Source organism: Mesoplodon bidens, assembly GCF_964165515.1.
Source record: "Mesoplodon bidens genome assembly, chromosome: 15".
Lineage (NCBI taxonomy): Eukaryota > Metazoa > Chordata > Mammalia > Artiodactyla > Ziphiidae > Mesoplodon > Mesoplodon bidens.
In genome coordinates, this window is record NC_138171.1 from 16,319,393 (window position 1) to 16,347,267 (window position 27,875).

Consider the following 27,875-nt stretch of genomic DNA (forward strand, 5'->3'; position numbering starts at 1 on the left):
GGCATGTCAAAGTTTAACGGTAACAAAAATAACAATTTTCAACCTCTACAGATGGCATGTTAGATTGAATTAAATAAGGTCTATGATCAACTAAGGTCAACCATGCCACACACATGCCTGTTACATTTAAGAACTATCAGGTGGGCAGCCTGCACACGACAAGCTACTCTGTACACAAACAGTGGCATACATGCTTTACCAAACGCACACCACGGGTGACCCACTGCCTATGAGGCACATTCCAGAAACCTATTTCGTACCCCATGTCCCACCAATCACAACCCACCCCATAAGTAAATCTACCCACCCATGAACTAGAACTTGCATAATCTATTACATACACAAATCACCCCACCGTTAGCTGACCCCAATCAATACCTTCTAGATACACGTCCCTCATATAAATGACTGGCCACCTCTAAGATCTACTGGCTCTGTGGTCTCAGGCAAGTTATTATTTCAAAGCCTCAGTTTCCCCTTCTGTAAAATGGGCCTAACTTGAAGTTTGTTGTGAAGATGACACACATCCGCCCCCACACCCACCCTCGCCCCACCCTTAAAGGATAAACCATGGACCTTGAAATCAGAAAGAACTGGGTCAAAAGTCAGGCACTGCCAACTTCCCAAACTCTGCGACCTCAGGTTCCAGCTTTCTCAGCCCTCATTTTGGCACCAGACAGCTTGATACCTTTTCCGCCGGGACAGTATGAGCATTAAATGACAGAGCGTAAGCACAGAGTGCAACAGCAGTGATTACTGTCATCACTGGCTGACTCCTTGACCTTGGCCACATAATCAGTTGGAATCGGGACCCCTGCACAGGAGAACTCCAGGGACGGCTTGCCCAGGCCTGAACAAACCCTGGCCTCTATGCCATCAACTCAGGAGTCCTTCTTTATCTCTGGCCCGGCCCCTGGGGTAGTCAGACCCCAGCTCAACATGCCCCAGTTCCCAGGGGAAAACAGAGAGGTCTCAGAGCTCAGCTGGAGGTCCCACTCCTTTTCGTTGTAGATGGAGAAACAGAGGCCTCAGGAAGCGAAGGAGGGGTGTTTTGAGACCACTGTCCTGGGCAGCCAGGGGTCGGGGAGGGGCGGCAGTGGTCAGGGTGCTGAGGCCTCTGGTGCGGATAGTGGTTAAGGGAGCCGCCGCTCTGGACCACAATATTTTTCTTTTAAATGACAATAATGGCTAATGTTTCTGGAGAGAATCTGTGCTAGGCCCAGTGCTAAGAACCTTCCACTCTTCTCTTCATCTGTCCCACTTTGTAGGTGACAAAACTGAGGCTCAAAGAGGGGAAGTCACTTGCCTAAGGCCATAATGATGTAACAGGAGGGGCTGTAATTGGAACCCGAGTCTGACTCCAGAGCTTGAGGGCTTTACCCCCTCCACGCTGCCTCCCTCCTGGATCCCTGGAGAGAACCCTGGAATTCTGGAGCACTGGTGGCTAGTGGTTCCATTGTCATATTACTGCCAGGGAGCTCAGGGGTCTGAGAAGTGAAGGAGCTTGTACCGGGGCACGTGCAAGTGCAGAGGCATCCTCCAGACACCAGCCACCACGGGCCGCCTGGCGTCTTCATGTTCCCTGGGCGCTCAAGTCCCCACTATCTCCTGTCTCCCCTCCCCCGCCCACAACCCAGGGAGCAGTGCAGGGAACCCAGGACTTATCAAGACAGAGAACAAAAGTCGTGGGGGAAAGAAGCCAAGAGCCATCTCCACTCCTGGGTAGGGCCCTTCAGTTTCGCCCCTTTGAAATTTCAAATTCCAGTTTGTGGACAAAGTCCTAACTTTCTCACAATATAGGTCCCCAACAACTGACCAAACTCCAGTCCAGGCAGCCAGCAGGCCCAGGGCTGGTGTGGCCTTGCTGCTTCCTTTGGCAGCTCTCGAGGTCTAGGGGGAGGGGTCCTGGACCAACTGGGGTCTGTCAGGTCATCCCTGCAGCCACAGCCCACCCCACAGGGACCCCTGCCTTCCACCAGAGAGGACAGCCTTCTTCCTGGAGCTGGAATCTGATACTGGCTGGTGCCGACAGCACATACCAGGTAGGCCCCCTCCCTCTTCCGGGCATCTTTTCTCCCTCGTAGCACTCCTAGAACATGGCTCATCCCACCCTCCTCGTCCTGGGTACAGGCCATGTTGGCTTAATCCAATCATAGAACTTCAAGACTGGACAGGGTGTCTCAGCCAATCCACCCATTTGGCAGATGGAGACACCGAGGTCCCCAGGAGAGTGGCAGCCGGCTGTAGGTTGAACCTGGGACATAGACCCAGGGCCCCTCATCGAGCCCTGAGGAGGGAGGACACATGCTCAAGGCCATGCAGAGGCAGCAGGGGGAGCTTGGCCTTAACAAGAAGACCAGGAGCTTGGTGAGGTCCCCTTTGCTTCATCCCAGCCCTCAAGGGCCCTGGCAGTGCCTCCTACAGACCCCAGAGGGTAGAGTGTCTGTTCACTCAATGACTGACGGCCATTCGCTGGGGTGCCACGGAAGTACTTCCGAGAGGAAGAGGAGGAAGCTCAGGGCTGAAGGCCAGTGGGTTTGGTAGGAAACATTTATGTAGTTAACTGATAACTAAGCCCCATCCTTGGGCCCCTGGAAGCCTCCTTCCTCCCTCTCCTCAGCATGATTAAGACGAACTTACCTGCCTGCTAATCATTGCTGAGCCTGTTGATTTTGCCTTAAAAAATTAACTGGGCATGAGTTTGCGGTTTGCCTCACCCCTAACCCTGCAAAGCAAAGGCCTGGGTGGGCAGGAGGCCGCCGGGTTATGCAAGAGGCCTTCGGCCACCCCACGCACAGCGAGCGCCTCCTCTGCTGCTCTCCAAAGGGTAGGTTTTGCTCAAGAGTCAACAGTCTGCTTGTTTCCCCTGCTCTGGGTCCTGAGCAAATTTGCTGTGTTACCAAAGAGAGATAAAAGCCGCTGGGGGGTGGGGGTGGGCGGGGGGAGAGCTTTCCAAACAGGGATGCGGAGCGGCCGCTTTGAGCTGGGGATTCTAGAATCCTGCAGTGTCAGAGCCAAGAGAGCCCTTAGGAAGATGCGGCCTAAGGCCTTTCAAACTGGGTTCTGAGGTCCCGGAGCCAAGGCAGTGTAGGCAGAGGCCCCACTTCACCCAGTGCCTGCCTCTTAGGGACACTGTCCCTCAATACTTCATTTGACAGTGGAGCCAGCTGTTGTTAATGAGAATCAGAAAACTACTGGTCCAGCCTCATCCCCTCACTCATCGTACAGATGGGGAGATGGAGGCCAGAGGGGGGAAGTGACTCGTCCAAGGACAGAAGGTCACCCGGGTGTCCTGAGTCTCCAGCTAGGCTGGGGCAGACAGGAGCTCTCTCTGGTACTCAGTGATGTATTCTGGATGTTAGTGAACAAGATGGCACTGAAAGGCCCTTCTTTGCTCTTTACCCTCCCTCCTGGGGCTGGCTGGAAGCAGAGTGGTGCCTGAGAGCCACCGGAAGGCCCAAGTCAGGGGGGTCTCACCTGGCCCTGTGTCCTGTGGGCCTTCTGAGAAGCAGCCATGAGCTGCAAACCAGAGGCTCAAAGTTATAACCCATCTCAGCCACATCCTCTCTCTGGAGGCATCAGGCCACAGAAAAGGATGCAGAGCCCTGCCCTGACTCTCAAGACCTCTCTGAGTCTCAGTTTTCTCACCTGTAATTTGGGAATAATAATACCTAACTCATAGGGCTGTTGTGAGGATGAAATGGAGTGGGATATATGCAATGATAACCATGGCCAATGTTTATAAAGCTGTTTTGAGGGGTTTCCATGTATTAACTCATTAATCCTCCCAACCACTCTGTGAAGTAAGGCAATGTTTTTATCACTATCTTATAAACCTGGAGCACAGAGAGGTTGAATCATATGCCACAGCTCACACAGCTTATAAGAAGCTGGGATTCCAACCTGAGCAGAATCTGTGCTCCAGAGTCTGTGCTCCTAACCTCCAGGCCACCCTGCCCTTCCAGGGCTGGCACATAGTAAGTAGTCAATGAAAAGTGGCCAGTATGATGATAAAATAAGCTCCATCCCAAGGCACAGTTGGGCTGTGTGTATGGACTGTGAGGGCTGGAAGGTGGCAGAAAGAAGACATATCTCTGGGCTGGAGTGGTCAGGGAGGGTTTCCTGGAGGGGGTGGCATCCTGGGCAGAGGGAACATCCAGAAGTGGAGAACATGGTGGGTGAGGGTGAAAGGGCATGGAAGCTACTCTGGCTGGAGAGCAGGGTATTATGGGAGATGCTGACTGCAAGGCTCAATAGGTAGTGTAGAGAGTGTGGTCGAGAGAATGATCAGGAAGGAAGCTAGGAGGACTTGGGTCTGTGTGGGCGGGGCCTCCCCATAGGCTGCCTTCTGCCAGGTGGCTTGTGACTTCTGGGCTGAGGCTGTTGCTGTCCTCCTGTGTGTATGTTCCTCCCTCCTGGTTATGTTCCTGACTTTATCTGCTGGATGTGACTCTGGGAGTTAGATGGGGCCTTGCCCCGAGCCTCTCGGGTCTGAAGGGTGCAGGCCCTGGTCTTCAGGTGAGGGATGAACCCACATCCCAGGAACCACCCTTGGGCTCCCCACATCCTTGTTCTGAAGGGTTCTAGGGATCTGCCTGGAGGTTACTGAGATGAAGTGTTTGGGATCCCGAGACTCAGGCCACGGTCACCTCGTACAGTTGTACAGGTCGCTCACTGCACAAAGGTTCTCTGGCTAAGGGGGCAAGTGGAGGTGGAAATCCAGCCCTTGTTCCACTTACCAAGCCAACTGCCCATGGAGATTTGCCCACTCAGAGGGGGGCACCATTCACTTATTTTCACAAAGGCTCCATGTGAGCCCTGTTCCAGCTCTGCTTCCAGCCACTGTGTGACCTTGGGCAAGGTCATTTCCCTCCTGGGCCTTGGTTTCCCATTTGAAAAGTTGTCTAGCATAAAGCAGAAATTCAACCCTGATGGTGAATTAGAATCACCTGGGACCTTTAAACGCTACTGATGCCAAGGCCCCACCACAGTCCAATGATCAAATCTTGGGGTGGGGGTGAGTGGGTGCTGGCTATGAGTATTTTTTAAAGTTCTCTGGTGATCCTGATATGCAACTAAGATTGAGACCTACCACAGGAGGGCTTAAAATTTTGGAGCTGGAAAGGCCTAGATGTGCATCCAAGTTCTACAACTTCCTAGCTGCAACTTCAATGAGGCTCCATTTCCCCATCCGTAAAATGGGAACATAATAGCTTCCTCATAAAGTCAGAATGCTAATTCAACAGGATGCTACTCAGACAGTGCTTGGCGCTGTGGTGGGCATGTAGGGAGTTCCTGATTCTTGGTCCTGATGACTATTTTGCTATTGGCAAAATGAAATCAGCTTAAAATAAAGGGCCCTTCTAGGTCAAGGGTTCAGAGACTCGGGGTCAGGTTTTCTCGGTCCCTGAGTCAAGTCCTAGTACATGGGTCTCCATCTTGGCTGCACACCTGTCACATTACTGAAGTCTGAGTGATTATTCTGATGGTTGGATATTTTACCCAATCTATGAAAACACTTACATTTCTTTTGGAATCGGTACTACATGCACACGATTCAAAAGTCAAAACAATATAAAAGGTGCACTTTGAGAAGTCTGGCTTCCACCCCCAATTCCTGTCCACCAGTCCACTGCCCTCTTCACTGTAGCGAATCACTTCCCTTAACTTTCCCTGTACAGACCAGGCAGCGTATGAGATCATACGATATCATCCCCCATCTCTTAAACTGTTCTGCATCTCACTTTGTTCATTTAATAGCCTAACCTGGAGATTTTTCCATAGCAAATGAGAAGAAGCTTTGAGGAAGGAAGGGTTATTGCCCCCCTTCACAGGTGAGGAAACTGAGGCTCACACTGCTGAGTCAAGAGCATTTGAACTATCACTACTTGGCTCCAGAGCTGGTGTTTGCTCCCCTGCCCCAGTGTGGCCTTCCAGGAAGCCTGACCCAGCAGTGCTTTGGAACTGGGCCTAAATCTCTCCAATGCAGGCCTGGCAGGAGGAGGTGGGGTGGGGATGGGCTCTCAGGGCCCCCACCATATCCAGGCCCTGAAGTCACAGAGGGGCTGAAGCGTGGAACAAAAAATGTCCAAAGTCATCCTGATAGTGACCCAGTGAGGGGATGTCCCCTGGATGGGACAGTTAGGGCCCGGTGGCCATGCCCTCCAGTGGAGTGGAGCCTGCCAGGGACATTCTGGCAGGCTCAGACTATGCAGGTAGCAGGGGAGGGCAGGAGGAGGGGGAGAGGTGGGGAGGGAAGGGAAGCATGGCTGATGGGACAAGCCCAGGGGAGAGAAGGCTGAGGGGACCCCATCCTTGGAGGTCAGGAAGGAGGATGTGGGATTCATGGCAGAGGGGCAATGACATTTTAACCAAACATTTTCTGCTCAGGCAACCCCAGGGCTCCCTCTGGATTCCTGACCTGCTTCAGTTCACTGACTCACTGACTGGGGACAAGTCACTTTCCTGTTCTGTGCCTCAGTTTCCCCAAAGCAAAATGAAGCAGATTAGGAAGCTGGCCTTTAGGTAGCCTTGAAACACCCCTAAAAGACTCTGTGAGGCTCCCCTCGCCTTGTTGACAGAAGCTGGATCTTGCCTTGATCAGAATGGGGTCCCCCCATCAAGACCCCAGGCCTTCCTGGGTTGGAGGCTGGGGTGACCACATCTCTATACGGCTCCAAAATCTGGACTCCTCCCATAGGTCCTGTGTCTCTCTCCCGCCACCTCGTCCTCCTTTCCAGGTAGATGTGGAGTCAGGATCATACCTGGGGTGTCCCGGGGGAAGCCCTGGCCCCAGTCTGACATCCTCCTCCTGGTGTTATGGGGTCTCACACAGTGGGCAACCTCTTCATCCTTAAGGGAGCTCCCACAGCCACTCTGGCACCCAAGACCCTGCGAGGGCTGCCGGGCAGAGTTAATCTCTTAATACTAGTCACAATGAGATTTCAGGGATGGAGGGAGGCGGTCTCCATGGAAACTGCAGACCAGCCCAAGACCCATGCAAGGAATTAGCCTCAGGGCTCAGTAAGGGACTCCTAGAGACCCAACCCAAACAGGAACAGGAGACACAGCGGCCTGAACTCCTGTGTCCTGCTCCAGCCCTCCTGCTGTCTCTCTGGAGGGCCTGAGACAACCCATACCCCTCATACTACCTCAGTGTTCTCCTGTTAAACTGGATGGAGCCTCCTTCACAGGGAGAGCCCTGTCACCTTTCTGGGCCTCAGTTTCTTCATTCTCCAGTTGGGGGTTATAATCCTTAACCCAGAGCCTTTTCAGAAGAGTTCAGCCTTCTGAATCTGCTTCAGCTAGGCCTTTTCCACTCAGACTGTCAACCTAGGCCGGGCATTTCACTTCTCCCAGCCTCAGTTTCCTCATCTATACAATGGGCACAATCACTATGGCACCTGACTGGTGGGTACTGATGCTCAGCAACGGAGTCTCCGTCTCAGCTCTTTCTGACTGCCCCATCCACACTGTACATCTGCCCTCCACCCCAACCACTTGCAGCTTTCACAATCCCGTAGCCCCTGCCTTGTCTCTGGCCTTTGCACATGCCATACCTTCTGCCCAGAGCAGCTGTCACACCTCTCTCTTCGCCTCCTCATCCTCCAAGTCTCATCTTCCTCTTCCTCCAGGCAGTCCTACTGGCTTGGACAGGTCAGGGCTCCCCCTCAGTGCTCCCACAGCCCCTAATACTTTATATCGTCAAAGTTTAATCACATGGTGGTTACTGGTTGTCTGCCTCTTCCATTGGACTATGTCTCATTTTACCCTTATAGTCCCAGGACCCAGCTGGCAGTTAACATAATGGGTTGGATGAATAAGTGAGCGAAGGAATGAAGGAATTTGCCCAGCCAATCATTCGACATGTATTCAGCACATGCCATGTGCACTACTGTGGGTGCTGGAGATGAAGCAGTGAATAGGTAAGATCCCTCCCCAACAGGGTTGCTGTTTTAGCAAATAAAAACACAGGATGCCCAATTACATCTGAATTTCAGATAAACAATGAATAATTCTTTTAGTACAAGTATGTACCAAGTAACACATGGGACATAACTTATATCTTTTAAAACTTCTGTTGTTTATCTCAAATTCAAATGTAACTGGGCATTCTGTATTGGATCTGGCCACCCTCTTCTCTCCCTCACAGAGCTTACATCCTGGTGGAGAGGTGCGGTGGTAACAGACAGGAGGAAGTAAATGAATAAAAAAGAAGAGAATTTCAAATAGTGGTTAAGTGCAGGGAAGACAATGAAACAGTACAACGAGATAGCGCCTGGGGATGGTTGGGGGTAACTGTGGATACGGTGATCTCCGAGCTAGTGACCTTGACCTTCATGAGACAATTCTAAGCTCCAGTGAGATGCTGCTTTGGAAAAGTTCTTTGAAGATCTTAAAGGGAGTGTAGGCTGTAAACACTGGCGGCTGTTAGTTGAGAGGAGGGCTACGAGGCGAGCAGAGGGCGCGGCCGGGGGGCGCAGCTGAGTCTCACCTGACAGACTCCACAATTTTGCAATTTTGATCTGGGTCTTCACAAACCTTCGCGAACCCGCAGCCGTCGGTCAGCCAATGCCCTCTGCGGGGCTGAGAGCCAGAGGAAAGGGCCAAAAGGGCTGTGCAGAGAAGCGTAGCCACCTGGGCCGGAGCTGGGAGTCCTGACGCCGTCCCCCCACGCCCAACTGTCCCTCGGTGGCCCTGAGACGCAGGGCAGAACCTGCACGGCTCAGATCCGGAGGGCCTCCGGGAGGAAGCGGCCCAGATGCGCCCCAGCGTCGCGTTTTGTGTGTCCTGGGCTCCTCCTAGTGGCCAACGCAGGAACTGGCGTACAGAAACCTTTAAACAACCGAGCGGGCTTCACCAATCACAGCGGAGGTCGTATTACAATCCCACCAATCACAGGCCCAGACGGACTACGACTCTCCAAACTCAGCGGAAGACAGCTCGACATGATCACCATTCACAACTCGCTGGGTTTAGTTACGGGGCATGCTAACTTTCCTCCTATCACACATCACCACGTGGTCACTGCACCCATCAGAACGCAATATTTTAAAACTGGTTTCCTAAGGCGGGCACCGCGCTGCCATTACACCATCTAGGGAATTTATATTCAGAACTTTCGGTCCCAATGTACAAGCGCCTTTAATGAGGGTCCCAGGTTTTGTGCGGGTTCTATGTGGAAGCCCATGGTTGCATTCGGGGCATTCATATATCAATATTTAATGATATATCATTAAATATCCTCCCCCATTATAAAAATTAATGTGTGGGTCCAGGAGAGTGGGAAAAGCATGACCTTTGGAGTTAAACACACCTGAATTGGAGTCCATTTACTAACTTTGTGAAGTAGGACAATTCTTTTCCCCTTCCTCAGTTTTAAAAAAGAACAATAATAATACATTAATTGTCATAGTCCATCACCCCACCCCCAACTCAGTTATTCAAGCCAAAATCCTGGGAGTCATTATCTTTGTGTCCTTCCTCCCACCCCTGCCAGCTCTTCAGAAAATCTAGTTCTTGCTACCTCCAACAGTATCTCAAATTTTCACCATCTTTTCATCTCCACCACAGCCAACCGTGTCCCCGTCCCCCATCATCTCTCCAGGTCTGCAAAAGCTCTTTTCACTTCTCTTGTTTTTCCGCTCTGGGTCTTCTACCACCCACTCTATACCCAGGGGCCAGGGATGATTTTCTACAAGCAGATTGGAACAGGCGCCTCCCTTAAACAAGCTTTTTATGCATTTATACTAAACTTATAGAATTCAAAACTCCCATGAACTGTGAGGCCTGCGTGATCTTGCTTCTATAGCCCTGCATTTCTAACCTCATTTTATTCCATTCGCTCCCATCCCAGTGGCTGCAGCCACACTGGCCTGAAAAAAAATAAAGATCTTTCAGATCCCGATTTAATTGTCACCTTGTCTGGGAGGGCTTTCCTATGTATTTATGTAGGTTCTTCCCATCCTTCACCCTTTATTCTCTGTCCCCGTACCTGATTTTTCTTCTTACCGCCTATCACAATTTGGAATTACACATATGTTGTGTTACTTGTATATCTATTTCTATCTCTTCCACCCCATGAAGGAGATGAACCTTGTCTGATGTGTTCCCCAGGGTACACCCCACATCTTGTACAGTTTAAAATTAAACACATAATAAGCACTTAATAGATATTTGTTGGATATGGGCTTCCCTGGTGGCGCAGTGGTTTAGAGTCCGCCTGCCAGTGCAGGGGACACGGCTTCGTGCCCCGGTCCGGGAAGATCCCACATGCCACGGAGCGGCTAGACCCTTGAGCCATGGCCGCTGAGCCTGCGCGTCCGGAGCCTGTGCTCCGCAGCGGGAGAGGCCACAACAGTGAGAGGCCCGCGTACCACAAAAAAAAAAAAAAAAAAAAAGGAGCTAAGAAGCCCTCTGTATACATGGACCATACACAAACAACTGTGTTTGATTTCAATTTTTTTTTTTTTTTTTTTTTTTTTTTTTTGCGGTACGCTGGCCCCTCACTGCCATGGTCTCTCCCGTTGCAGAGCACAGGCTCCGGACGCGCAGGCTCAGCGGCCATGGCTCAAGGGTCTAGCCGCTCCGTGGCATGTGGGATCTTCCCGGACCGGGGCATGAACCCATGTCCCCTGCATTGGCAGGCGAACTCTCAACCACTGCGCCACCAGGGAAGCCCTGATTTCAATATTAATAGAAACACTTAAAATTTTCCTAGGATGGGCCAGGGTGAGAAAACCATACCCTTTAGAGAATAATTGAAGATCCAAAAGGGTTCTGGGCTGACTGTTGGGGAAGAGAGGGGCAGTGTACAGAGTGGTCAAGGCCACTGCCTTTGAAATATCAGTGGTACCATTTACATAATTGTTCAACCCTGTGAAAATGATAAGTTCTTCAAGCCTCATTTGTTTCATCTGAGAAACAGGAATCAATAATAGGACCTCTTCATAGATTGCTTTGTGGAATAAATGTGATAAACCTTATAAACCCAGCACATAGTTGCCCACCATGCAGTTGTGTTATTTACTGAATTCAAAGTACTTTCCTTTGGAAAAGGGTGTTCCCCTATTCTCGGAGCCCCAGAGGACAAATTAGGACCAACAGATGGATCGTATAGGGAGGAAGATTTGTGCTGAAAATGAAGAAGATTTTTCTACTGGATACAATGATACTACCAGGGGGAAAGCTGCTTTATTAAGTAGTGAGTGTCCTGTCACTAGAAGTATCAAACCCAAGCTAAATGACCACCTGTCAGGGAGGATGGTGAGAGGATTCTAGCAATGGATCAAAGATTGAATCAAAGTAGCATTTCCCAGCTGTAAAAGTCTTAAATAAAATGTGATCCAAACCAAATTCATGTTGGAAAAACTGGATATTCACATGTGAAAGAGTGAAGCTGGACGCTTAGCTTACATATATAAAAGAATTAGCACAAAATGGGTTAAAGACCTAAGTGTAAGAGTTAAAACTATAAAACTTTTAGAAGAAAACATGAGGGAAATATTCATGATGCTGGATTTAGCAGTGATTTCTTGGAGATGACACCAAAAGCACAGGTAACAAAAGAAAAAATAGATAAATTGGATTACATTGAAATGAAAAGTTTTGTGCACCAAAGGACATTATTAACAGAGTGAAAAGGCAACCCATGGAATGGGAGAAAATATTTGCAAATCATGTCTGATAAGGGGTTAATATTCAGAATATATAAAGAATTCCTACAACGCAACAACAAAAAACCTGATTTTAAAATGGGCAATGGATTTGAATAGACATTACTCCAGAGAAGATATACAAATGACCGAGAAACACATGAAAATATGCTCAACATCATTAATCATTAGTGAAATGCAAATCAAAACCAGAATGAGATAACCACTTCACCCTATTAGGATGGATAAAAAAAAAAGATAATAAGCTTTGGTAAGGATGTGGAGAAATTGGAACACTTTCTCACTGCTGGTGAGAATGTAAAATAATGCAGCCACTATGGAAAGCAGTATAACACTTCCTTAAAAAATTAAAAATAGAATTACCATATGATTCAGCAATACAACTTCTGGGCATATACCCAAAATAATTGAAAGCAATCTGGAAGAGATATTTTTACACCATTTCATAGCAACATTATACACGATAGCCCAAAGGCAGAAGCAAGTGTCAATTAAGAGATGAACCGAAAAACAAAATGTTATATATACATACAGCAGCCTTAAAGATGAAGGAAATTCTGATACATGCTGCAACATGAATGAACCCCGAGGACTCTTTGCTAAGTGAAGTAAGCCAATCACAAAAGGACAAATGCTGTATAATCCCATTTACAGTGGCACTTTGAGTAGTCAGATTCGTAGAATAGAATGGCAGTTGCTGGGGGCTGGGGGCAGAGAAGCTTGGAGAGTTATTTTCTAATGGAAACAGATAAAAATTTTCAAGAGTTGGGTGGTGGTGGAGGTTGTATAACAATGTGAATATACTTGATGCCTCTGAATAATACATTTTAAAATGGCTAAAATGGTAAATTTTATGTATATTTTACCACAATTTTAAAAAATTTCATCAATGTATAAAATATATGTATTTCATCCTGACAAATTTAGGTTTAATTCCAAGAATGCAAGGATGGTTTAACATTAGAATATTACTAAATTAGCAGACTAAAAGAGAAAAAAATGTGATTATCTTAGTAGATGCACAAAAAGCAATTAAGACAATTCAACATTGTGATTAAAAACCAAACAAGCAAAACTTCTAGCTTCCTTAGAAGAAACTTTTTAAAACCCAGTAAAAGTTACCTACCAAAAATCTAAAGCAGATATCTTACTTAAAAAGGCCAAAGTCCCTTTAAAGTCAAGAATAAAACAAGGTTGCCCACTGTGGCAGAGGCTGCAAGTTGTCTGTTCTGTATTATATAGTCTCCTTGTCTTCCTTTGTAATAGAACCTCCAGTTTTCATTTGAACACATGAATGCCCCGTCAAAAAACTTATCTCAAGCATTCCTTAAAGCTAGGGGAGACCATGTGAATATGTTCTGGCCAATGAAGTATAATCAGAAATGTAATATGGCAGCTTCCAGGAACTTTTTTAAAAGACAGCTGGAACATGACTTTTACTCCTTTTTCTTCTTTGTCTCTTGCTCCTTCTTTCTGCCTGTAACATGGCTGTATGGTTGGAGCTCTGGCAGCCATCTTGGACCATGAGGATGAAGACCTCATGGGGATGAAAGGGTTCCTGAGGACTGTTATGGGGAAGAACCACCATACTAACCTTAGATTGCCTCCCTCTGGACTTTTATAATCTGAGGAGTAATCTTCTATTTTGTATAAACTACTACTATTTTGTGTCTCAGCTACTCATAGACAAACTATACCCATTATTACTGCTTCTCTTTGATATTTTACTAGAGACTCAAACAATACAATAAGATAAGAAATTAAAAACAGATCTAATAAGGGAATTTAACAAAATTGCTGGATACATTTTCAGTATGTCAAAAGCAGTTGGTTTCTATACACTAATATCAACAAATGAGAAGATTCAATTTAAAAAATTATTTATGATAGCAATAGGGATTATTGCTAGGATTAATCTAACAGAAGACCTTTATGTATTAAAATTATTGAACTTTATTTAAAAAACATAAAAGCAAACCTATATAAATGTATCATGGTCAGAAGGATTTTTGAAAATTATAAAGGGAAACCTCATTAAAACAAAGTCAGAAGGCCAGAAGGGGGAGTTCTCATGCACATACTCCTTAATCTCAATACAGATCCCAACAGGAAGAGATGTACCTTACATCTCTGGAAGAAAGTGACACTACTTTACTGTTGGCAGCAGGAGGAAGAAAGATTTTCTCCTGGCCTGACAACAGCTCAGCCAACGAGAGACTGTCACAACTCAGCCAATGAAAAGCCACTATACTTCCAACTCCCAGTTTCCTCTAATGGACTGTTTGTTTATACCAGCCCATCCCAACTTCGTTTTTTCCTCTATAGAACAGTTTCCTCTCCCTTAGTTTACCAAACTTGCATATAGTTCACCATAGTTGCATGTCCCAAATTGCATTTCTTTGCTGCTCCCAAATAAACCCATTTTGCTAGAAAAAATAACTGGCTCTTTTATTGTCTTAGGTTAACAGCTTCATTATGCAAAGATGTCAATTCTTCCCAAATTAGTCAATAAATTCAATGTAATTTCAATTAGAAGCCCAACAGGACAAAACTACTTAGCACGGTAGTTGGCAAATTGCAAGCACTCAAAATATGTTAGTTGCCTTTATTGAAATCCAGTGGAGACAAATAGGCTGTTGGTCTCCAAACTTTGTTTTGTCCTGTTCAGTCTCATCTTAAAATTTACGTGAATGAGCAAAGAGAATAAACAAGATAATTTTTTTAAAAACAACTGTAATATGAGGAGAACATGCTCTATGACACATAAAGCTATACTTTCACTGTCCAGTATGGTAACCACTAGCCCCATGTGGCCATTGAGCATTTGAAATGTGGCTAGTTCAAACTGAGATGTGCTTTACACTAGAGAAGTGTAAAATACACATTGTATTTTGAAGCCCTAGTATATAAAAGAAAAATATCTCTTAATTATTTTTGATTGATTAAATGTTGAAATAATATTTTAGCTATTTTGGGTTGAATAAAATATTAAATAATTTTAACTCTTTTTCTTTTTTTTTTTTTTAAGATGTTGGGGGTAGGAGTTTATTAATTAATTTATTTATTTTTGCTGTGTTGGGTCTTCGTTTCTGTGTGAGGGCTTTCTCTAATTGTGGCAAGCGGGGGCCACTCTTCATCGCAGTGCGCGGGCCTCTCACTATCGCAGCCTCTCTTGTTGCGGAGCACAGGCTCCAGACGCGCAGGCTCAGTAGTTGTGGCTCATGGGCCCAGCGGCTCCACGGCATGTGGGATCCTCCCAGACCAGGGCTCGAACCCGTGTCCCCTGCATTAGCAGGTAGATTCTCAACCACTGCGCCACCAGGGAAGCCCTAACTCTTTCTTTTTTGAACTTAAAAAAATTAAATGTTTTATTTTCGTATAATTGTACCAATAGACTCACTTACCTGGTTTTTTTTTTTTTTCATTGTTTAAGTGTGGCTACTAGAGATAAGTGGAACAGTATAGAGAGCCTAGAAACAGATCTACATATGTCTGAAAATGAGGGACAAAAGCAATGGCATTGCATATCAGTCAAGAAAGGACACCCTAGTCAATAATTGTCTGGGTCAATTGGTTATCCATATGAAGAAAAATATAATGGCATCTCTATTTCATATCACACACAAAAATCAATTCCTATGGAATAAAGATCTATGTATGAGAAATAAAACTTTAAAAATTATAGAAAACGTTTAGCATAATATCTTAATGATTTCAGGGCACTGCAAAAAACAAAAAGCACACACTATAAAGGAAAAGATGATTAAATTTAATGATCTTATTTATAATCTAACCAAAACTTAACTACATTACAATTGTAAACTTCTGTACAATAGAAGATACTCTAAAGAGAGCGAAAAGACGAGCTACAGACTGATTAAAGGTATTTTCCACTAATACAACTGAAAAAAGGATCTGTACTGAGAATAAGTAATTCCTTCAAATTGTTAAGAAAAGATAAATAAGGCAATAGAAAAATGGGCAAAGGATATGAACACACACACTCACAGAGGAAATTCAAATGGCAAAAGGAGCCTTTCCCTCTCTAGAAATATGGGAAATGCAAATTCTCATTTTACATTCATCATCTTTCAGAGTCAAGTGTGGAGGAAGTTGTGGAGCAACCAGAACTCCTAGATGCTACTGACCAAAGTGACAGTTGGTGGGCAAGATCGAGCAATTTGCCAACATCTCATCAAAGTGAAGATGCCCACTGCCTGAAATCCAGAAATTCCACTCCTCCACATTATCCTAGAGAAACTCTCATCCACGGGTATAAGAATGTTCTTTGTAGCCTTGTTTAAAATAGTGAAAAGCTGGAAACAACTCCATTGTCAAAAACTGGAATAAATATACTTTGGGATGTTCATTCACCATTTTCAATGAGTGCCCTAGTGCTGCTTGTAGCTGCATGGGAAGATCCAAAAATAAAAGGCAGTGGCTGAAGGATACATACAACATTTGAATAAGTTTTCCAGATATGAGAAACAATGTTATATATAGTTTATGTAACCATGTAGAGTGAAAGTATAAAAACATGTCTAGCAATGATGAACAGCAAATATTGACGGGGTCACCTCTGAGAAGGGTGGCAAAGCAAGGGATTGAGGAGGAGTACAAGGTGGGGCTTCAAGTCTAAGTGGAATGTTTCATTTGTCATTAAAACAAACAAAAAATGAATCAAATGAAAATATGGTCATGAATGTAGGGCTCGACAAAACTGAGTGATGGGTACATCAGTGTTCACAATATTATTCTCTCTACTTTTCTGCAATATTAGGGAATAATTACAAATTTTTTAGAAAGAAGATAGTGAAAAAAATTAACTGTCTTTCTACATACCAGCAACAGTCTGTAATGTAACTGTTAAATCATACTATTTAAAATATCTCTACAATTTTTTTTCTTAAATCTAGGAGTGTATTAAGCTAGAGAATTTCTCTGTTGGGGGGCAGGGAGAGCTTTCACAGGTGTTGATGTTTTCAAGGGGCTCTGTGATGAGCTAATGTGAACACACTGGAGGCTTCTCTTGGAGTGCCCGAGGCATTCATTGTCCTGTGTTAAGGTCTCTGAGAAGTTCTCTGATAATGAAATTTGTACAGCTTTCTTTAACCAACGTTTTTCAGACATCTCAGGGTAGAATCCTCCTTGTCTGAGCGGTCTCGCCTTGGGAAAGGCTGACCTAGTCACCTCCAAGTTTCCTTCCAATCCTCACCATCACCGTTCTAGTTTTGGCTCTGTCACTAATGTGCTGTATGACTTTGGCCAAATCATCTTTCTTCTTGGGGCCTCAGCTTATTAAGATATTAAATGGGTGTGTGAAGTTTAGACTCTAAGGTTCTCTTACCTGTTTCCAGCTCTAAAACCCCATGTTGGAGCCCAGCCTTAGGATGACATTTTCACTCAATTTTATTCCTCTTCACTCAACTAACTTTTTATGATTTAACTGAAGCAGGTTCATGGTAAAAGAATTACAAAAATGCACAGAAGTGAAATAAAAAAAGAACTAAATTTACTCCATATGCCAATGTATGCCTTTTTCAAAAGGTATGATGATTGCTAGCATTTATGGAACACTTATGTCCCAAGCACTGTGCTAGAATAGAACTATTTTTATCCTCATTTTATAGATGAGGAGACTGAGGGTCAGAGAGGTAAAGTCACCTGTCCAAGGTCATACAGCTTGCAAGGCTCTAACCCAAGTCTGCCTAACTCTGCACCACAAATTCTCAGCCACTACCATATAAGCCCTCCCCATCTGAAGAGGGTCTTCATCACTGTGAGATTCCTTTTCCTCCCAGCACCCTAAGTCCTTCAGGATTCTCTCATCTCAGAGGAGCTGTGGGTGGATATTACCTCCTCCAAAAACACAGTCAGCACCTTCACTGTGGGAGGATCCGTGTCCCTCCCCCATAGAACACCTTATCTCTAGAAAAACTATGACTTGCCCTGGAGAAGGGGAAAAAAAATAATCCTCTCCCCTCCCCAACTCCACCCCCCAAATCACAGGATTTGGGGGTAAATTCACAGGCTGGAGACAGAAGAATGGGTGTGTAATTAAGATTCAGATTGACTATTGTTTTATGTGAATGTCTGATAAAGAGAACACAATGGCTGCCATGGGGGCTGGGAGGTGAGATTTCCCAAGTGTAGAATTCTAGAAGACAAGCCTTGAGTTCTAGAGCCTGGGTCATCACCCTGCCCCCCCCCCGCCCCAAACCAGGCAAGCAACAAGGGTGAGGACCCCAGAGAGACTGTGGGCTGGGGAGAAGACCCAGCCAGGGATACCTGCCCAAGACATTTGGCTAGAACTAGTCTATTCAGAATGGGAAATGGAGACAGGATGAGTTAGCTGCTAAAGAATCCTAGGTGCTAGAGCAGCTGTGTCCAACAGAAATATAATGTGGACCACATATATAATTTACAATGTTCTAGTAGTCACATCAAAAAATAGTAAGTCTATGAAATAGGAAATTGCGCTCACAAATAATGAGCTTCGCCTTGGTCTTAGCAATCAGGGGTCCGAAACTCAAGTGCCCTCTGTGCCCAGATAGAGATATATGGAGCAGATAGAGTATAAGCAGGTTTCACACTTTCCTATAAGAAAACACAGCAAATATAATGGTTTACGTTTATTAATATAACTTTAGTGTAGAGACACTAAGGAATGGTGGGGACTGTGGCAAATTAGAGAAAGCACGCCCAGCCTAAATTAGCTCCAGTGGGCTTTTGCCTCATGGTTATGGGGAATCAGTGTTGCTAGAGCCTCCAGTTTTTTGAAAGAGGCTGGAAGTTGGGGTTTTGAAAGGTTAGAAGTCAATTGAAGTTTTATCTAAAAACAAAACCGGGTGGCCTGGATCCCAACCTCTGATCTCCTTTGAACCTTTGGTCATGTTTTACGGAGGAAGAAACTGAGGTTCAGAGTGGTTAAATATTTTCCCCACTCACAGTAAAGACAAAGAACTGGCCCTTTGGGTCATTTCTGCTGCTTCCGCTAATAACCAACATTGATTTTTCACTATTCTTATTGAGAATTTCCTAGGTCCCAGGTTCTGGGCTGAACATTTGACACGGTGAAGGAGGTACTGTTTACAATGCCAGATTTAGAGAGGGAAACCAAGGCTCAGAAAGGTGGAGTCGATGACCTAATATCCCACTGTGAGGCTTGAACCTGGGTCTAGGTTTAATTACAAGACTCTCGGTGAAGAACCTTGGAGACAAAGGAGCCTGGTGGTTTTCACCCTGGGGCTACTTTGAAGGGCCAGGGGCTACAGGGTGGGCAGCATCCTGCACCCCGACACTTCCTTTAACCCAGGTGCCTCCTTTGTATCATTCCCGCAAATTGGTTTCCGGTAAGATTTTGTTTGAAGAAAGAATGCCACTGCCATTTTTTTCTTTTTTTTTAAGCTTGAAACCACTGATCAGTCCACGGTCTCTTGATTTACAGAAGAGGAAACTGAGGCCCAGAGGTGGCAAGTGTCTGAGGTCCCTCTGCAAGTCGGGACCAGAGCCAGGACCAGAACTGGGCTCTGGAGGCCAGGCCCCGTCTGGGAAGCTGCCCACTGGCTGTGCTCCTCTGGGCTCTGCCCAGGGAAGGGCCAACTGCTCTCTCTGTGTCTCAGCACCTCCTCTGCCTTTCCTCATGACTGTTTGGATAACTTTTTGACCTGTTCCTTCACAAGCTTTCCCTGAGGTGTGGCTGCCTCTGTTGCTTGTTCCAGGGAATCCTGGAGCCTTGGCTGTGTGACGGCCCAGGCTTGGCCAGTCCCGTGGCAGACAGTTGTTAAATAGTGGCTGTCTGGGCACAGGGAGGACTGTTTACCCAGGGCAGGGCCCAGGCAGAGGCTGCAGCTTCCTCCTCACGTCACCGGCCCGTCCAGCCATTCAGCATACTGACTCAGCTGTCCCCTTCTGCATTTGCTCATTCCACAAATATTTATGGAGCGCCTACTGTGTACCAAGCACTGTTCTACATGCTGAGGATATAGCAAGACGGCCAGATTCCCCACTCTCATGGAACTGACATTGTAGTGGAGGAAACAGATGATAAACAGATCAGCGAATTCACAATTCCAGAGCTGTAGAGGATAAAGGGATTGATAGTGGTGGCTGGAGGAGAGGCAGTCTTTGATGGGGTGGTCAAGGAAGGCCACTCTGAGTGGGGACATTTGAGCTAAGAACCAAACTAGGAGAAGAAATCAGTTATGGGAAGATCTGGGTAAAGGGTGGTCCTGGCCAAAGGAACCCCAAGTACAAAGGCCCTAGGGCAGGAATGTGCTTGGCGTGATTGAAGGACAGTAGAAAGGCCCAAGTGGCTGAAGTGGAGTGAGCAAAAGGGAGAAAGACAGGAGAGGCCAACAGGAGGGCAGACAAGAGTCAGACCCCAGGGGTCCTTTTAGGTCTGGGAAAAGAGCTTAGCTTTTCTTTTCAGTGTGACACAAAGCAATTAGAAGGTATTCAGCAGGGATTTTAAATGCAATTGTATCTTGAATTCCTAACTTTAACTCCGCCCTTTCCCTTTCAAGTACCCTTGAGGGTGTCTGAAGTAGTGTTTATTCCCTTTTCCTTTTTAATTTAAAAATTGTTTCAAAACTTTTATGAAAGCGCTATAGGTACCCAATTGAAAAAATCAAATACTTCTACAAAGCTGATAATAAATTGCAGTAGGGCTTGCCTGGTGGCGCAGTGGTTGAGAATCCGCCTGCCAATGCAGGGGACACGGGTTCGAGCCCTGGTCTGGGAAGATCCCACGTGCCGGGGAGCAACTAAGCCGGTGTGCCACGACTACTGAGCCTGTGCTCTAGAGCCCATGAGCCATAACTACTGAGCCCACGTGCTGCAACTACTGAAGCCTGCGTGCCTAGAGCCCATGCTCCACAACAAGAGAAGCCACCAGGAGAAGCCTGAGCACCCCCGCTCGTCACAACTAGAGAAAGCCCGTGCACAGCAATGAAGACCCAACGCAGGCAAAAATAAATAAATAAAATAAATAAATACAAAATAAATTAAAATAAATAAATAAATTGCAGTACTTGCCCACCCACTCTTTCTTTTTTTTTTTTTTAATTAATTAATTTATTTTTTGGTGGAGGAGAGACACCTCCATGCATAACACGGGCTCTAGGTGCACGGGCTTCAGTAGTTGCAGCACGCGGGCTTAGTAGTTATGGATCGCAGGCTCAGTAGTTGTGGCGCATGGGCTTAGTTGCTCCACGGCATGTGGGGTCTTCCTGGACCAGGGCTCGAACCAGGGTCCCCTGCATTGGCAGGCGGATTCTTAACCACTGCACCACCAGGGAAGTCCCACCCACTCTTTGTTGAACCTGATTCCCACAGCTCAGGGGCAACCACTTGCAACTATTTTAGCTAGGTTTTCTTCCCTCCTGGTGTTGTCTTTTATATTTCTAAATATCGTGGTTATACTGCTACTTCTTTATTTTTCAGTCTTAGATGTAATAGTTTAATTTGCTAATAGGAAAGATGCTATAAACTATTTTCCAATTTGGAGGTAAGTCAATATTCATTGTTTCATTTGCCTAACTGCACTATTATTCTTACTACTGTTCACAGCTGATGGAGTCTGTACATGAACAAAGGCGTTTCCATGCAATATCTCAATTAATCTTTACAATAACACTATAAGGTAGGTGTTGGCCAACATAAGTAACACTAACTCTTGAAATCCACTGGAATTGGTTGCAGTTTGCAGAAGACCTTTGTACCCATCCCCTTGATCTGCAGAGCTATCGTGGAACCAGCATTATTAACCCCTATTTTCAGAGGAGGAGCTGGAGCCCAGAATGATAAAGGAAATTCCACCTATCACAGTAGGGTGGTTAAAATAAAACCCATCTTCCAAACAAGATGGAAGGAGCCAGGGTCCCTGTGTGAAGAAGATAAACTCTTCTGTCTTACATTACAGTACCAGCTAGTATTGTCCTTTTTTTTTTTCCACCATCCTTATTGTGGTATAATTGGCAAATAAAATTGTAATGCACTTAAATTGTACAACGTGGGCTTCCCTGGTGGCACAGTGGTTGAGAATCTGCCTGCTAATGCAGGGGACACGGGTTCGAGCCCTGGTCTGGGAGGATCCCACATGCCGCGGAGCAACTAGGCCCGTGAGCCACAACTACTGAGCCTGCGCGTCCGGAGCCTGTGCTCCACAGCAAGAGAGGCCGCGATAGTGAGAGGCCCGCGCATCGCGATGAAGAGTGGCCCCCGCTTGCCACAACTAGAGAAAGCCCTCGCACAGAAATGAAGACCCAACACAGCAAAAATAAATAAATTAATAAATTCCTACCCCCAACATCTTCTTAAAAAAAAATAAAAAGTGTACAACATGATGATTAGGTATATATGTGTGTGTGTGTGTATATATATATATATATATATATATATATGTATGTATATATATATATGTATGTATGTGTGTATATATATATATATATATATATGTATGTATATATATATAGTGAAATGATTCCTGCAACCAAGTTAATTAACACATCCATTGCCTCACATAGTTACTTTTTTTTTTTTTTTTTTTGGTGAGAATGCCTACGATCTACTCTTAACAAATTTCAAGTATACAAGTATTATGAACCATTGTCACCATGCTGTACATTATATACTCAGAACTTATTTATCTTATAACTGAAAGTTTGTATCTTTTAACCAACATTTCCCCATTTCCCCCACCCCTAGCCCTGTCAACCACCATGCTACTGTCTGGTTTTTTGTTTTGTTTTTTTTAACATCTTTGTCCTTACTAATACAATGCCTGGGTTTGAGTCCTAGCTCTGCCTCTTGTAGTCTGTGTGGGTAGGTTTTTTAACCTCTCTGAGCCTTTGTTACCTCTAATGAGAAATGGGTATGGTGACAATACCTACTCAATGGGCAGTTGTAAGGATTAAAAGAAGTAATTTTTTAAAATTCAAGTATAGTTGATTTACAATGTTGTGTTAGTTTCTGGTGTACAGCAAAGTGATTCGGAAATATATATATATATATATACATATATATATATATATTCTTTTTCATTATAGGGTATTACAAGATATTGAATATAGTTCCCTGTGCTATACAGTAGGACATTGTCATTTATTTATTTTATATATAGTAGTTTATATCCACTAATCCCAAACTCCTAATTTAACCCTCCTCCCTTTTCCCATTTGGTAACAATAAGTTTGTTTTCCATGTCTTTGAGACTGCTCCTGTTTTGTATGTTCATTTGTATCATATTTTAGATTCCACATATAAGTGATATCATTATGATATTTGTATTTGTCTGACTTACTTCACTTAGTATGATTATCTCTAGGTCCATCCATGTTGCTGCAAATAGCACTATTTCATTCTTTTTTATGGCTGAGTAGTATTTCATTGTATATATATACCACATCTTCTTTATCCATTCTTCTGTTGATGGACATTTAGGTTACTTTAAAAGGAGGTAATTTTTATGAAGTGTTTAGAACAGTACCTGGCCCATTGTAAGTACTCTATAAGAGATAAAATAGGCTTCCCTCATGGCACAGTGGTTAAGAAACTGCCTGCCAATGCAGGGGACATGGGTTTGAGCCCTGGTCCAGGAAGATCACACATGCTGCGGAGCACCTAAGCCCGTGTGCCACAACTACTGAGCCTGCACTCTAGAACCAACGAAACACAACTACTGAGCCTGTCACCACAGCTGCTGAAGCCCATGTGCCTAGAGCCTGTGCTCCACAACAAGAGAAGCCACTGCAATGAGAAGCCTGCGCACTGCAACGAAGAGTAGCCCTCGCTCACCACAACTAGAGAAAGCCCCGCGTGCAGCAACAAAGACCCAATGCAGCCAAAAATAAATAAATAAATTTATTTTTTAAAACAAGAGATAAAATAATCAACAAGGACCTACTGTATAGCACAGGGAACTCTACTCAGTACTCTGTAATTACCTAAAATGGAAAAGAATCTGAAAAAGAATAGATATATGTATATGTATAACTGAATCACTTTGCTGTACACCTGAAACTAACACAACATTATAAATCAACTATATACATGTAGCTGATTCATTTTGTTGTACAGGAGAAACTAACACAACATTGTGAAGCAATTATACTCCAATAAAGATATAAAAAAATAAACCAAAATAGTAAAAAATAAATAAATCAACTATATTCCAATATAAAATAAAAAATTTTTTAAAGAGAGATAAAATAAACCAGAGCTAGGGAATGAATAGTCCAGGACCCAGATGTGGGCCTTCTGATGCCAAGTTCAGTATCTGACCCCAAAGCCCCAGACATTTGCATTCCTCTTTATGATTTTTACCATATTTGCCCAGCACCTGTATTTTATTTATCTGTAAGTATTTACTTGATAATTTTCTTTCTTTTGAGGACATACATTAATTTTTTAAAGGATAAAGGATATTTTATATTAGTGCTTCAATATTCTAGTTATAAATTTTTCTAACACACAGTAAAATAAATTCAGTAAGATTTAAAAGTGTTTGTCAATGTACTACTGAAAATTAGCCCCTGTTCCCTGTGGGTACACTTAAGGAAAAGTATGCTATTTTTAGATCTATAAAGAACCTTTGGGAACATTCTGTCCAGTGACTTTTAAACCCTTTTGACTATGACCCTCAGTAAGTAACACATTTACATCCCATACTTTATATACAGTGGCAATAAAGGTGGTAGTCAAAACACAGACTCTGGAGCCTGACTGCCTGGGTTGGAACCTTAGCATCACCTCTTAAGGCATCTGTCACTTTCACTGAGTGACTCAAACTTCTCTGTGGCTCCATTTCCTCATCTATAAAATGGTAAAGACAATTATAGCCCCTACCTCACAGGGTCATTGTGAAGGTAAGGAGTTACTATTTGTAAAGCCCTAGTATGTGATCTATAAATTGTTGGTATTATCACAACCCCACACACACATCCATTACCATAGAAATGAACAAAATTTTCACACACGAAATTTACTGTGACTACATGAGATGCACTAGGATGTTTTCTGTTCTATTTTACTTCCGTTTTAAAAAGTGGTCATCTTTATAAAATTTCATTAATCTATTTGTGATTTATGATTCATACTCTTTTCTGTGTGAACAATATACTTAAATAAATATATATATGCATTTTTTTTTTGCAGTACGTGGGCCTCTCACTGCTGTGGCCTCTCCCTTTCAGGAGCACAGGTTCCGGACGCGCAGACTCAGCGGCCATGGCTGACGGGCCCAGCCGCTCCGCGGCATGTGGGATCTTCCCGGACTGGGGCACGAACCCGTGTCCCCTGCATCGGCAGGCGGACTCTCAACCACTGCGCCACCAGGGAAGCCCAATAAACATATTTTTTAAATAGTACATTTTTATTCAAAGAAAACACAAGAAATGAAAATGAAAGAAATCAGTTGGTTATGTGAACAGCAATGTGCTGAAATTATTTTGTCCAGTGCAGTGAGGGTACATGAACAGACTCGGGGTCCCTAAACAGCTTAGATACTGCTGATCCGTAATTTCTAATGAAAACTGTTGAATTATACTCTAGGAATCATATATGTGCTTTAAAGGCTTTAAAAAATATATTCAATATATTTTTCAGTTTGCAAGAGTCAGCAAATTACAACCTCTGAGCCAAATCTGGCCCAGTGCCTATATTTATAAATAAAGTTTTATTGGAACATGCCACACTCATTCATGTATTTATTGTTGATGGCTGCTTTTGTGCTACAAGAGCAGAGCTGAGTAGTTGCTACAGATCCCATCTGGCCTGCAAGGCCTAAAATGTTTACTATCTGGCCTTTTACAGAAAAAGTTTGCCAACTCCTGTATTAAAGTTATAATTCAAAACCCTTAAGCCTAAATTAAATCTTACGCTATTTGTATTATATTTTATTCTGTTCGTAAGTCTAACAAATTTTAACAATTACATGTCCCCCAACACTTTACTTTGAACAATTTCAAACCTACAAAAGATTCAAAGAATAATACAGTGGGCACTAATGTATCCTTTACCTAGATTCATCAATTGGTAGCATACTGTCACATTTGCTTTATCACTATCTATATATCTCTCTATGCTCTTATTTTATTAGAATGTTTAATGTAAAAAATTGTGTATTCATATATGTTATACATATTTGACTGTGTGTGTTTGCATTTGTGAATGTGACCATGGTCCCATGGCAGAGGTGGTCAGCTGTGTACCAACAAATTCACTCCTCCTTCCGCAGTTTAGAGCTATTCCTGGAAAAAAGCTGCCCATCTAAGGACCACATATCCCAGACTCCTTTGCATTTGGCCAAGGCCAGGTGACTAGTACTGACCAATAAAATGTGAATAGAAATGATAAATGTCACTCTGAGCCAGGGTCACTTCTGGGGTCCCTGGATGACTATGTGACAGAAGTAAGTAAACTTCTAACTTACGTTAGGTTTGTTTTTTTGTTCCAACAGGAAGCATTGCCATAACTAATACAACCCGATACATTGCATGACCCATTAATGGGTCAAGATTGCGGTTTGAAACACACTGGTCTGGTCCACGCATTTTTTAACCATGGAATCCTTTCATTAAACACTTCCATCAAAAGTCAAAATGCAGCGTCTCTGGTTAAACCAGAGGTTGTGGTGTGGGGGAACCTAAGAGCCTGGTCTGTTTGAACCCCACCCCCAAGGCCCCCACTGGCCTCAAAGTGAACTCTGAGGCATCTTTCTTGACTCCTAGGGCTCCAGTGAATATTGTGTGATGGCCACTGAGCCAGGCACAGGGCTCCATTTCTCAGAAGAGGAGACAGGGCACCAGTAGGGAAAGGACTTGAATGAGGTCACAAACAGCTGCCTGGGCCCAGAGCCATTTCTCAGGGCTGTGGCCAGGCCAGGTCTGTTCCCCCCATTCCCATGCCTTCAGTTTGCTCTACACAGGCCCAGACTCACAAGCCAAGCCCCCGAGAGCCAACCTCAGGCCTCAGAGGGCATCTGAAGGCTCAGGACCAAGCTTTGTCCAGCCAAGGAACTGCAGCCCGGAACCAGTTACATAGCCCTCATTCATCTCTGTTTGTTCCACAGCAGCTAAAAGATGCCTCACACGTAGGAAGCATTCAGTCCCTCTCACATAGCAGGTATAATAATAACAACAACAATGCATAAAATTTACATAGCACTTTCTACGTGCCAGACACTCAAAGCTTTACAGGCATCAACCTCATTTAATTCTCACAACCCTACAAAGTAGATGCTGTTATTATCACACCATTTGACAGATCAAGAAACTGAGACACAGAAAATTAAGTAATTTACCCAAAGCCATATGGCTAGTAGGTGGCCATATGAGCCCAGGCAGTCTGACTCCAGAGTCTGAGCCGCTAACCAAGGTGTTATGCAGCCTCTCAGATGCTATTATAGAGGTAACAGCATAGCCAAAAGAATGAAGGTTTAGCACCAGGCAGACTAGATCTCAATCCGTCACTGGGTGATACAGGGAAACTTACTTAACAACACTGAATCTCAGTTTCCCTGTTTATGAAGTGGGAATAATATTTCCCACATTGACGGGTATTGCAAAGATTAAAAGGGAGAAAAACCTATAAAGTAGCTGGCATCCTGCCCATTACATAGAAGGGGCTTATATGGAAATAAATTTCTTTCCTCTGCAGAGGTCCACCCTTATGCTAGAGGCATGTGAGTCAGAAAAAAAATGGAAGGCGTAGTTCCTGCATTTAAACATCTCATAATCTTCTTAGGGACAAGATAAATCCTTTATGGAACAATCAGAAAAGTCCCAAGATACTTTCAATTAAGGATGGAATTCACTGCAGTCAAATGTTAAATAAAATCAGTGCCTTTGCATCTGCTGGTCCCCCTCCCTCTCTCCTCCTGGCTGACTCCTGCTAAACCTTCAGGTTTCAGCTTAGATATCAATTCACTCTTCCAGGGTCAAGAGGTCCCTGACCCCTTCCCCTCTTCCTAAGCCCCTTTGTCCTCCCACTGTGCCCTGTTCACCCCTGTTATGGCACTCTGTCTTTGATTGCTGCTGGTTCATCTGTTTACCCCACCAGATTGGATGCTCTCCAAGATCTAAAGCCATACTTTATATTCTCCTACATTCCCCCAGAGCCTAGCAGAATGCTTTGCGTACCATAAGCCCCCAGTGGTCATTTGTTGAAGAAATGAATGAGTGAACAATGAATTAATGAATG

General features: G+C 44.5%; 1 protein-coding gene and 1 long non-coding RNA gene across 3 annotated transcripts in view; one reads left to right on the forward strand and one right to left on the reverse strand.

The window, feature by feature from the left end:
- The window catches only part of HNF4A (hepatocyte nuclear factor 4 alpha), a 32,908-nt gene extending 30,120 nt beyond the window's left edge, over positions 1-2,788 (reverse strand). Inside the window, exon 1 of the mRNA XM_081257741.1 lies at positions 2,641-2,788. The gene's annotated coding sequence lies outside the window, so the exon portion shown is untranslated. The remainder of the gene's footprint in view (positions 1-2,640) is intronic.
- Positions 619-25,957, forward strand: LOC308629656. 2 transcript variants are annotated; one of them, XR_014017694.1, is made up of 5 exons: positions 619-2,042; positions 7,779-7,925; positions 15,771-15,948; positions 21,246-21,318; positions 24,831-25,957. It is a non-coding gene; the product is annotated as an uncharacterized lncRNA (long non-coding RNA). The 2 variants fall into 2 exon arrangements; XR_014017695.1 differs by lacking the exon at positions 7,779-7,925.
- Positions 25,958-27,875: the final 1,918 nt, after the last annotated feature.